The sequence below is a fragment of the Mytilus edulis genome, chromosome 3, assembly GCF_963676685.1.
Source record: "Mytilus edulis chromosome 3, xbMytEdul2.2, whole genome shotgun sequence".
Taxonomy (NCBI): Eukaryota; Metazoa; Mollusca; class Bivalvia; order Mytilida; family Mytilidae; genus Mytilus; species Mytilus edulis.
In genome coordinates this window covers 5527718-5539584 of record NC_092346.1, presented here as the reverse complement: position 1 = coordinate 5539584, position 11867 = coordinate 5527718, and the positions used below count along the sequence as shown (strand labels likewise).

Below are 11867 nucleotides of genomic sequence, written 5' to 3'. Positions count from 1 at the left end.
AATTCTATTCGATAAATTCTCAAATTTTATTCAAATAGAATACAATTATTTGTTATATTCATATAAATTATTTCTAATAATTTAACTAAAATTTTATTAAAAATTGGGCGCGAACATGTAGGGTGCGAACGGACCTGGGGGGCGAAAATGTGAGGTGCGAACGTGTAGGGTGCGAAACTATATTGGGCGCGAACGGACCTGATACCATCAATAGTTAACTCATTTCTTCTTCCAGGTTATTTCTTAATCAATTATGATTATCAGCTGTCTATCTATTTACCATGTTTATGTTAAACTGGTCCGTAATTCCATCGTAGTGTATCGATAAGTGAACACAACAGGGATCCAGTTTATTAAACGTCTGTAAACCGAGGTATATAATATACAAGGTTCCTGAGTCAGTAACCGTAACTATCACCATGCTTTGTGCGCATGCGCAATAAACACCAACAATAAGGATAAAACATGGTACACAGTTCCGTAATTTCGTATATTTTTCTTATCTTCATACTAAAGAGCTCCAAAAGTAGGCGTGCTTAGGTGCACTGGGCGGGTCTAAAAACCGACTCTCGGTGGTTAACGTCTCTCGATGGTTAACTTTAAGTGCCTACCTAATCTTTTACAAAAATCTTCTCCTCTGAAACTACTGTGCCAAATTAATCCAAACTTGGCCACAATTATCTTTAGGGTATCTAGTTTCAAAATGTGTCCGATGACCCGGCCATTAAATTAAGATGGCCGCCACGGCTAAAAATAGAACATAGGGGTAAAATGCAGTTTTTGGCTTGTAACTCAAAAACCAAAGAATTTAGAGCAAATCTGACATGGGTAAAATTGTTTATCAGGTCAAGATCTATCTGCCCTGAAATTTTCAGATGAATCGGACAACCCGTTGTAGGGTTGCTGCTCCTGAATCAGTAATTTTAAGGGAATTTTGCTGTTTTGGGTTATTATCTTGAATATTATTATAGAGAGAGATAAACTGTGAACAGTAATAATGTTCAGCAAAGTAAGATTTACAAATAAGTCAACATGACCGAAATGGTCAATTGACCCCCTAAGGAGTTATTGTCCTTTATAGTCAATTTTTAACAATTTTCATAAAATTTGTAAATTTTTATTAACATTTTCCACTGAAACTACTAAGCCAAGTTTATTAAAGATAGAGATAATTGTAAGCAGCAAGACTGTTTAGTAAAGTAAGATGTACAAACACATCACCATCACCAAAACACAATTTTGGCACGAATCCATTTGCTTCCTTTGTTTAATATTCACATAGACCAAGGTGAGCGACACAGGCTTTTTAGAGCCTCTAGTTTATATTTTCAAAAGCTACTTTCTGAATGTCAAATGTCTAGTGGCAAATATTACACGAACATTCATGTTAAAATAATCGGAGGATTTTTTTTGAAGAGAAGTAATTAAAGTGTTTGTTCATTCTCAATTCTAAAAGACCAAAGAGTTCGGTGATTTCAACTGAGGCGGATTAAGGGGGCTAGGGGGTTCTAGTTTACATAATAGAGATGATAAAGGGGGAAAAAAGCGCCAAAACAAATAAAGAAAATAGAATACATCGTTCCGTTATCGTATGTGCTAAAATATAAAGAAAATAGAATAAAGGGCAAAATTAAAAGGAATAGAGAAAATGAGATCATAATTAAAGACTACAACATTGAAGGACCACCTATTTAGACCCTCGTATAGGCCACAAGTTCAAATGCTGTTTCTAGAATTTGTCTAAACAATATTTGTGTACAGACTGAACTTCCAATATCTATTCCGTCAGTGAAAGCAAATTAATTTATATTTTAAGAAAGATTAAATTCGCACTGGTTCTGATCAATTATTTTTTTGTGTGATAAAAAGGGCTTTAAAAAATAAAGATAATAGCAGTTATAGGTTCTCTTTCTTTGAAAGACGTGAATCACTTGGTATAATCATTTTGTCGATCCCTTCTGAATTTTTTTTTAACAATATAACAATAAGGGAATTCTTTGAAAAATGTTCATACTCCTTTGAAAGTGACTATATGGGGAAAACAGATGGTATTATCAATAACAATTGTAAGGAAAACAAACATTGGTGTGGTCTCATTGAACTGATGTATTTATAAGTGCGTACAAGTGTACTCTCCTCGCGTGTTGGAGCACGGACTAAGCATTTTTAAAATTTGTATTTAATGCCTCTCTGCTAAGCACACGATTATAGTAGTAAGATCTCAGAGTCAAAATAACACGTCCAGAATGAATTGACATGTCTTCCTGCGGATTATGACCGTGTGATTTAGCACGTTTAAAAAAAATCCTAAGTTAAAAATCCGGCTTAGTGTGTCTGCATGTCTTGTACTAAGCAGAGGTCATATTCATCTATATCACATAAATACGTTTCATCCTTATATGCGTGTAATAATTGCCATTAGACTTTAAACACGAATCCATTAATCCATTAATCCATCATCTCAAATTTAAACATGCTTAATGGGTAGCACACCGTGAGTGTTTCGTTACCAAATTTAAATACAAATAATTTCTTTTTGACTGCATTTAACATGTTTAAAGACTTTAACCTTTTTTTAATAGAAAACAGTAAAATAAGGTCACGGAAACTGATTCAGAAAATTATTCAACATGTTTTGTTATCTTTTTTAAAAGTATGCTTGTAGTATATCGTTTCTTTTCTGTAGCGTTCTCGAAGCCAAAGGTAGATTTGATTATTCCCCTTTTTTATTGTCAGTACATTTTTCATTCTCTAACTTAATAACATGTTTTGTTCATAATTAATGTTTAGTGACAAAATATTTTGTTTAATAAAAATGACTTGTCGAGGTAGATGAATGCTTCTCTCAAAATGACCCACTAAATATTATGTAAGAGAAAGATCGAGGCATCACAAGACTTTGTTTTCAACATAGAATGCGTTAGTCATATTTGTTGAAATAACTATTGTTTTTAACATTCATTCTGCACAAAAAATGTGATAAAAGTGACATATTTTTTTAAACCATATTTGTAAAAGGGGTCAAAATGTACATTTTATTTTTTAATATTATCATATTTGCCCCTTCTATGTGTATGCCGAGGCCTATTATAGCCGACTATAAGGTATCGAAATTTTTTTTATTGTTGAAGGCCGTACGGTTGTCTATAATTGCTTACATCAACTTCATTTAGTATCTTGTGGAAAGTTTTCATGATGGCAATCATACCATGGTCTCCTTATTTTTATATTTTCTCCAAGACAATGAAATTATTTTTTTCTTTATAATATTTCGATTTTAAATCGAACGTTTTCTGTTCAATAAAACATTTTCATTTAAACCTTTTATAATCGGTATACCTAGTATATTAGACGATCGGCTTAACACATTATATCAGATGATCTCTATGTAAATAAATTGTAAACAAAAGTTCCGTACCACAAACAAAAAACCTCGAAGTCAAGTTAAACCGCACTTAGCGATTTATCTAATGTGAAAATTATATAGATACCGGCATTGTACCAATCACAAATCTATACCATGACCTTTGATCATCAAAATATAACATGACTAATCAGAAAAATCAACGTTAAATTTCAATATGTAAGTATAAAATTAAATCTGCGATGATAGGATCTATGTCACACAACCGCCAATCCTTGGTGATATAAATAAAGACGTTTATAGTACTATACCAATTTATTTAAATTAGGTAGTACATCTCTGAGTGATACGACCCCTCGCTACTACATATAGTGATCTTTATACGTCCGAAATACACAAATCTTGTCACAGGAACAAAATGAGCTCATGGAGAAAATTTTCTTTGTTTTAATTATTGTTATCATATTTCATAATTCATATCAAGGTAGGTTGTTATAATATAGATGTATACTTATGGTATGGTGCATTTTATTCTTTTACAAAAAACTTATTAGGAGATAGAAGAAGCCCTGATTATGTATTTGGTTAGATTGACCTTTGGGGGATAAATGTGGTATAAATCGTCATATTCATAAAAAGTATTCGTTCAGAATTAACAAAACTAAATGCACTATACAAGTTCAAAATATTCCGTTTTAAAAAGATGGATGAAACATAGCTGCATTATGTGCCATGTGTTTGATAATATGAGGCTATTGACGTCTGCTGCAGCAAATCTTGCAGCCTGACAACAGTGACGTAAAAAGTCTAAAATGCTTATGCACCTCGAGATCATTCTTAAACTTTCATAATACCACCGCCCTGAACACCCCTTAAATACTGATTTATCGATGGATATTGTACCAAAACAAAAATAAGCATTGTTTATGCAAGAGGTTGGAAGAAGCATTAACCGTACTGTTAAAGAAAAATATGTTTGGCAACAGAGCAACATTATAGAATAATTGTATGAAGGTTGAAATGTATTTGCATATAAGTTCTAAATAACGTGCACGTTGTAGCCGTCAGCAGAAATCTTCATGTGAATATGAAACTCTCATGCATGGTTGTAGAACGATTTAAAGTAGTAAGCGCAAATTTACTTTTCCGATGAGAGATCAAATGTTTACTTATTGACTTGACGGTTCATTTATACGAACGCGAGCAGTCACCTATTATGAAATGCACCTTTTCTGTAAGAAGAGCGCTTTGACTAAAAACACCCTTTCAGTTTGAGATATGTTATTGACCTTGGAGTTTTGTAATAATTCGCAATTCTGCAAATGCATAGCTGCTTATACTGAATTGGATTTAAGTCATGCAAAGTAATACGAAGATTAATTAAGATGATTTTTTTAAGAGCGAAACTATGTTATTATATGACTACTTTTTAGGATAAAACACTATAGAAATATTTGTAATTGAATATTTACTCTCCAACTCGATGAAAATGATTCATTGTAATGCAACGGAAACATGGAGATAAAGCAGTATAGCTCTGATAAAAATTCGCATTGATACTTAAGGGACTAGATGGGGTTTATAGAATACAGAAAGGTGGGCAAAAAAAGGCAGAAGGGATGCTAAAAAGTAAAGAAAATAGATAATAGTGGGATGATAAAATATAATGAAACAGAGAATAATAGAAGAAAAATTTATAGAATTGAGACAAACTTGCGGTAAAAAAATTTAAAGAAAAGAGAAAAGAGAAATGAGGGATCCCCCATCCAGATCCTCAGAGTTGAATATCGGAGCTGGATTTCAAATGAGATCAGTATAAACAAAAACGTCGGCATTTCGAACGCAGCAGATCTGTGACAACTGACCACGTGCAAACATTATAACTTGTGCATTGGGTACTTATTTGGGATTCCCCAATACCTTATCTAAACTGTAATCATATCTATATATAGCTCTGTAGTTAAACGTAAATTTGTTTGGAAATGTCAGGGGGATATTTAAGTTTGAAAAGAGCCATACAAAAATCAGAAAGTTGAAAATAAGCCATCGTGTTTTGTCTACGCTTAGAACAAACACACTATATGCCTATTCGAAGTATATTGGCTAGGACAAGTAAAACTGAGATGTTGTCGTATGTTTAAATATATGAAGGCATTTTTTTGCTTCCAAGTCAAACAAAGCTTTGGTCATGCATGGAGCCCGGTAACACAAGTTCTAAAATAAATATAAATATCAAGTGGTCAACGAATTCATTGTTTTTCAGCGACGAACAAGCCATGTCCGCCCCCGCACAAAATGTTAAATTAGTAGGTTGATTTATTGGAGTATTGATCTATCGATTTGATGTGTAACATCCTGCTGGCCATCCTTATATGTTCAGGACGATAACATGTTTATGTGATTTGAGAATGTGAACCCGGTTTTGTACTAGACCTCCACGATGAGTCGAATTTTGACGTGCATGGTTACTCACGGAGATTACATGTGCCTAAACACAGACAGATTATTCTGACTCTAGATCTACCAGTATTTGCTCTTACTCCTAAACGCTGGGTGCTAGACAGTTTTATTTTAAAGACTTTTTTTTTCTTTCCCTCCCCTCCACATGCAAGTAAGCACGCCACCATGAGAGCATACACACAATTTTTATAATAAACAACACTTTGGTTTAGTGCAGTATATTTCCCGCCCCCTCTCAAAACCCTTTCCAATGGATGCGAGTTTAAACAGCATGAGAACATATTCGCGATTGTTATACTAAGCAACACGTAGCTTAAGTCACTAAATAACTTAAGTGCAGTATATTCTAAAACAGATCTTATCAGTTGTCTATTGAATGAGGCAATGTACACGTGATCGTTATTTCAGATTTTCGATTATGTTCTTGTAGTATTATGCTAGCAAGTGGATATGTAACGTCTATATCATGTATATAGTATAGTAATTTATGAATGAAACATGTATGCCTAACGTCATGCTTTATTGATTCACCGTTTCAAGCTTGCCAATTATTTTTCGTCCCTTGATTTACTTTGAATATTAGACGCCACAAATGTACGAATCATACCATAGGTTAACCACTGTTTAAGTAAATGTTAAATGTGACATCGTTAGATGACGATCCAGTGACCGTGCCAGTATGCGTGCCAGTATGCGCTGGCCAATATATTCAGATTAATAAATCACACGTGTTATGATATGTAAAGACCAAGGTGGTTAGCCACCATAAGAATGCACTGTACTATTTTTCAAACATCTCATGTCTTCTGTTCATTATTTTTTTTAAGATAGGGCAATGAACTATGCCTAAAAACAAACCTGTATCAAATAACGAGATAGTAGGGATTTTCCACGGATTATGAAATTATGAATAAGTAATTAAAATTGCATGATTACCTTTACCAGGTAAATTTCGCTGTCTTGATGTTTGATATCTATAGAAATTTACCTTACAGTTTTTAAGAATTATTGTTTATTATTTGAAGAAGAAAAACATTGTATTCATAAACGGTCGCATATTCCATCGTATATGGTGTCACTAACTCGTAAATTAAGTAAACATTAGGTGCCCCATTTTAGTTTTATGTCAACTAAAGTATTGGTCCGAATCTCTTTATGACCGTTTATTTCTTGTTTTAGTGCTTTTCTAATCCCCCCCTTTTTTTGGCGTTATTACGATTGGTCTCCCCTTTTTATAAATCCTGGATCCACCACTGGTGGTCATTCATTTCCTTTGGCTCTGTGCGATTATGTACCCAGAATCGTTCAACTTTGATATTTTAAGAAGTACTTATGTTCTTTATTATTGATTTTTTAGACTTTTTTCTTTTTTCTTTATTCATTATTACTGATCTACTCTTTATACCTTAGCATCCGTAATTCTCTATTCATTCATATATGTTTGTGGACTTTTTGGAATTAAACACCTTGCCGGTCACACTACACGTGAGAATTCATTTCACAACAAAAAAGAAAATCCGTGTCTTCGTCTATTTTTTTTGTTTCTGTAATTTACCGTCTTTTGAACGGCGCGGGACGTTTGCGCTTTTTCATAGGACATTTGCGCTTTTATTTTTGGATACTTGCGCTTCAAATCATAGGACATTTGCGCTTTTTAAAAATGGGTATTTGCGCTTTTGCAATATTTGGTTTTTATGACTATCCTCCTTTTTATCCGGGCTTGGGACCGCCAGGTTTGACTTGGCAGAGGTAAAAATTTTAAAATCATTGCAAAGCACATTTCTTAGCACATTGATTTATTTAAAAAAAAAATTGTATACAGCTAAATTTTACTAGTAAAAGTAAACATTCTAAAGACAGTGAAAACATATACAGTCATCATAGGTAATTTTTCGCTGAAAAAGGGTCTTGTTATCTGTTTTGACTGGTATTTCTCAATTCTGGGGTGCCTATTCATCAATATAACAAATCGTAATGTAATTCGCTGACTGTTGTTAAATGATACTCTTCAAAAAGATTTTTTTAGCAGTTGAGCTGTTCATTAAAGTGGGCTTTGAAGGATTTTGCACCATGTGTCGTAATAATGACAAATATAAGTTAAATTCAGCTACGTAATATTACTTCTCATTACAATTACAGGTGGACAACTATAGGTAAAAAGCGCAAATGTCCGGTGAATTTAATACAAGTGATTCAAAATTTAAAGTGCAAATGTCCATAGTATTTGAAGCGCAAATGTCCTATCGTTTTACAGGTAAAAAAGCGCAAACGTACTGTGCCCCTTTTGAAGAGGGTGACATCATGTTGTTTTCATCAGATTGACAGTTTTAACCGTTTTCAATATTTATTGAAAAGAAAAAAAAAGCATTTGCAATGTCTACTCATCTGTTTTCTCAACTATTGCGGTTTTAATTGTTATCCTTATCAATGGATTTTTTTTTATTAATCAAACTTAACATTTTATATATTTAAAAGACATTTGCATCTATTTATAACAATTTTAATTATATTTAGATGTTATTTAAAAAAAAAACTTATATCGGCATAATTTAAAGATGAATTTAGTCATTTATTGATACTTTTTGTATTGACATTTTTTTTTAGTTTTACACTGACTAATTATTGGAAAATTTGATGAATAATCTGTGGTGAAATTAGAGCAATATAAAAAAAGTGACATTAATGAGAAAGTAATGATTTGGTTGACCTGACGTACACTAGATTTGTATGAACGCAAATATTGATGACGTCACAATCAGTCAATCAATACCGGACATCAATCATTAGTTTTCCTGATTGTTAGTGTCACCAACATATTCTTGCATTTATTAATAACGTTCATTAGCATAGATTTTATGTATGTGCCAGGTCAATACATGATTCAGTCAAGCGTGACTTGACAGGTCTCCGTTAGAAATATATATAGCAGCATTTTAAACTTTAGTCATCGTTTCTAAAGAAAAAAAAATGCTTGCACTCTAACAATCCGCATCAAGGCCATGTTTTTCAACATATAAAACACCTGTGCCAAATTTTTCTATGAGTAATACGATAATAAATTTTCCATAATTAGGTTTATATCTGCATCAAACAGTAGCATGTCACACAATAACACTTCCTCATAATCATACTTTTAGTAATTTGATCAATTTATTGAACAGGCACGTGTCTGCCGTTCTGACGTTCAATAGCTCAGTCCGCAAGTTACGTAAAACGAAAACATTTCATGATAGACAAAACAGTTTTAGAAAACGTCGGCTTACCAAATTCGAGGGAAATTTGGACTGCCAATGATAAAAAAAAATTGCAAAATTTTGCCTTTTTTGTCATCCTAAAAAAGCGAAGGTTTTGCAACGTGTAGAAACACGAGAAAGCAAATGTTTAAGTACGGGGCAACCGAAATAAATATCATAGTATTCGTAAGGTTTTCATGATTTGTTCACAGTGCAAACTCATATTAAGTAATCATTGACTTTAAACCGTTTATCATTTATTTATATTATTTTTAACTATAATATCCCCTTAGACGCCAGATACCACTATGCTATATGCATATTCTTCGGGAAGAAACTAAATTTTTCTATGAGTGCATTTTTGTTGTCCTATCCGATATCAATTTAAAATTATTTTGTTTGATTCGCACAACCAGGAGATAAATTACCACAGAAGGGTATAGATATTCCAATGACGTACGTAAAATGAAGGGATGACTTTATACTTTATCACTTGTAACCCTTGTTGCATTAGCCATGCATAACCCACTTACTTGTTTCCGAAAAAATATCCTGTTATATTAAATTATATATATAGGTATTTTCTGATATGAGTAAGCAGACAGTACTACCACATTTTCTCACAGTATCACAAAGGCACTTGTCTCTGAACAAAATATAAGTTAAAATGTATATCTTTTTTTACTTTTTGGTCTTTTTGAAAATGTTGATTGTGCTGTATTTAGACCCCTCTACATCGAAATTTGATTTACATGCACACGTATAAAAATTGTGGTTTTTATCCAACGCAATCATAGGTTTGAACGTTGTTTTCAATTTAGGCTTGTTTATACCTTAAGATAATATATATTTGTTATTTACGGTTTTTTACAGAGACTGTGTGATATCCATATATTTAAATGTAGATCCCCAATTCGATTTTGATAAAACAAAAATGATGGAGTTTATACAATTAAATTTTATAAATTACAGTTCAGCAAATATTATCGTTATATTGTACAGAAGAACCGGGCATATCCTTAATTTTGATTTTTTTAGAGGCCTAAAAGTACTTATTAGTCTTTTCATATTGTTGTCTGTTCTGTGGTCGGGTTTTTGTCTCTTTGACACATTCCCAATTCCCATTCTCAATTTTATTTTCATATACTAGTGTACACATTAGAAAAATGAGATGTGGAAGATATCAAAGGGATATTCAAACTCGTAAATAAAAAAAAATGACAATGCCTTACAAAACTACGAAAATACAAACAACAGTACAAAAAAAATAGAATATAGAAAAACTGAATACTAAGCACCCCACAAAAAAACCGGTTGCGATCTCAGGTACTCCGGAAGGGTGACTGAGCAGATCCTGCTCCATATGTGATACCTGGTGTGTTACTTCTATGCAATAACTTATATTTTTTTTAATCTTTTTTTAATACTTTTTTATTTTATTTTTTAGGTCCAATTCGTCGTAGATGTCCATCATGTTCAGTAGTGTGTAACAACGATAATATTAATCTGCGATTACGTAAGCAGTGCCGCGGGTCTTGTCAGTGCGAACCTAAAAGTAAGTAAAGACATGTGGACCCAATTTAATTCCGTTTGGTTCAAGTTGTCAATGAGTATTCAAAAATATAAAACTTAATTAATATATATGTCTTCGATAGCAATTACCTGTATTTTCAAAAGAAATGTGTATATATTCAATAGACAACCATCTGTATTTGAAAAAGAAATATTTTCCATAGAAGTTATAGGCCTAACAATGAGAAATAAAAAATTCGTTCACCACTGAAATACATGATTTGGACGAAGCCTAAAGCCTTAATATAATTGATGCTGCCTGTATGTAAATTAGACATGAGACAGGTGTGGCCTGAGTGTCGGAACCTAAACGAAAGGGTGGTGCGTATATATGAATCCGTTCAATGTAATTTGACCAATACCAGGAATAAAAAAAAACATCTGATAACGATGTCTCGTGAAAGGGCGTGACTTACGTGTGAAGCAGACACAATCATCCCTCCATTGTAATTAGACCGGAAGATGGAAAATCGCTTTCATAATTTCTGTTACGAAACAATATATTGCTTTTATTTGCGCCAGTGCGTGTTATCCTAATCCGATAAACAATCATGTACACGAGTTATTTAAAATTGTTGATCTTATAAAATCTGAATAACAAGTATATATTTACTTTTTCAGATATTCCACTCTTGATCCCTGTTGTTTTATGTCCATATAAGATATGCAAAGAGAACTGTGGCTTCATGGGATACAAACAAGACAAAATGGGGTGCAAATCATGTGAATGTCAAGAAATCTAATAAGACAAAATGGGGCGTATTTCATGTGAAAGTCCGGAAATCTAATACGACAATGGGGTGCAAATCATATGCATGTCAAGAAATCTAATACGGCAAAATGGATAAGAAATCGACTTAACTGCAGGAAACTTTGCAAGACAGAATGCATTGAGAATTATGTGAATTTATTTTGTTGTTATTTGTTAAGTTATTGTTATATTTTTTTTAATTATCTAATGTTGTTTTTCTTTGCTGATACCTCCAACATTACCACTGGTTGTTATGTGGTAGTGTACTCGCCTCGAGTGCCCATTTCCATCACCGTTGGGTCAAATCAATTGCAAGGACTTGAAATTAGTATTTGCTACCTCGACGTTTATTTCGCGGCATCTAGTAGTAAGAAAAAGTCTCGGCATTACGCCAACAAATATGTGCGGGTATGGTCGCATGTCTTTCTGTGGACTGTTTCATTGTTATGTAGCAATTCCAAAATTCGTTTCGACCAGTGTGTCTGTC

At 32.9% G+C, this 11867-nt stretch overlaps 1 long non-coding RNA gene across 1 annotated transcript; it reads left to right on the top strand.

The window, feature by feature from the left end:
* The first annotated feature begins 3620 nt into the window (after positions 1-3620).
* Positions 3621-11583, top strand: LOC139515684 (uncharacterized). Its single transcript, XR_011662825.1, has 3 exons — positions 3621-3848; positions 10505-10612; positions 11251-11583. It is a non-coding gene; the product is annotated as an uncharacterized lncRNA (long non-coding RNA).
* The last annotated feature ends 284 nt before the right edge of the window (positions 11584-11867 follow it).